At 39.5% G+C, this 1,601-nt stretch overlaps 1 non-coding gene across 1 annotated transcript; it reads left to right on the forward strand.

Moving 5' to 3' along the window:
- Positions 1 to 901: 901 nt before the first annotated feature.
- Positions 902 to 1,008, forward strand: LOC133781243 (small nucleolar RNA R71). The gene has a single exon (XR_009870030.1). It is a non-coding gene; the product is annotated as a small nucleolar RNA R71 (small nucleolar RNA).
- Positions 1,009 to 1,601: the final 593 nt, after the last annotated feature.

The raw sequence follows: 1,601 nt of genomic DNA on the forward strand, positions 1-1,601 counted from the left end.
AACATTTGCAGTGCTTGAAGTAGTGGTTCTTATGAATGGATCTTCTAAAGTTTTACCACTTCTAGTTGTGATGGCATTGACCTCTTTAAGGTTTTGATCATTAGATTTGAAGGATTGGACCATATGGTGCCCTTATGCATTGAAATGAGGTTGAGAAGGAATTTTTCCTTTTTCAGAAATATCCAAGGATCCAGTCAATTTTGAAAATTGACTTTTCATTTCCTTGATTTCTTCCATCATTTGGCAATTTATTTTGGTTTGTTCCTCTATGAATGCATGAAGGGTATTCTCAAGAGAAATCATTTGTGGGTGAGCATTGTATTGAAGCACAGAATATGCCTTTGGTGGTTGAGCTTGATGCTCATTTCTCCATTGGCTTTCGGACAATTGAGCTTGGTTAGAATCTCTCAAACTGAAATTAGGGTGATTTCTCCAACCTGGGTTGTACGTATGGGAGAATGGCTTGTTATAAGCCCTTAAGGCATTACATTGCTCCTCATCAACCCCTCTCATTTCACTATAAGCTAAGCAGTCCTAAGCTAAATGCTTTGTCCCTCCACAAACCAAACAAGGCTCTTGTGGTTCCACTTGAGCAATCATGAGCAATTTTCGGCCACTTTTCCTCATTAAGATCTCAAACTGCTTTTTCAAGGCTTCGAGTTGGGCCTTAACACTATCCTCTTCTCAAAGTTGATAGATTCTAGATGGTTTATGTTAGTTGGTGCTATCATTAGCACTTGGACAAGTCCAAGTGTTAGATTTTTTTACAGTTTCTTCAAGATATTCAAGAGCATCGTCTGGCTCTTTTTCGAGGAATTAACCATTGCATATCATTTCTACAAATTGGCGTTCACGCCTTATGAGCTCTTCATAAAAGTAACTGACTAAACGTTAGTTTTCATAGCCATGGTGAGGGTACTGATTTAACAAATATTTGAATCTTTCCCAAACTTGATAGAATGTTTCATTCTCTTTTGGGGAAAATGTGGAAATTTTTCGTTTTAGATTGTTGGTCTTGTGGCTAGGGAAATGTTTCAGAAAGAAAGATTTGGTCATTTTCTCCCATGTTCCAATAGACCTAGGTCTCAAAGAGTATAACCCGCCCTTAGCTTTGTCCTTCAAGGAGAATGGGAAGAATTGTAACGTCCTCCTAATCCAGGATTGTTACATTATGTAATTAAATAGTGCTTATGTAACGCCCTGGATAGCCAAGACCGTTACACTGTGTGTTTATTAAGTGCCAGACTTGCTAATCAAGTCATTTAATTGAAATCGTGTTGCAGTAGATACAAAGGTACTAGGGTTAAAAGAGTTTTGGTCTCAAAAGCCACATTTTTCATTAAGAAACATTATCTGGTTACACGGGATCCCAGAAATACAAGTTTGAAGATCGTTTACAAAAGTTGTAAGACTCAGATACAATAACCAGCTATACAAAGGCAAAACAAGCGGTTAGGTAATCCCTGTCCTGGACCACTTCTCGACCATGGTGATCGAACAGCTGGCTATGTACATTACACCTCGGAGCTCTCCACCTCAGGCTTGGTCCAGCTTGCCCTTGCCTTTACCTGCACCACGTAGCACCCGTGAGCCAAGGCCCA

Source organism: Humulus lupulus, chromosome 5 (genome assembly GCF_963169125.1).
Source record: "Humulus lupulus chromosome 5, drHumLupu1.1, whole genome shotgun sequence".
NCBI lineage: Eukaryota > Viridiplantae > Streptophyta > Magnoliopsida > Rosales > Cannabaceae > Humulus > Humulus lupulus.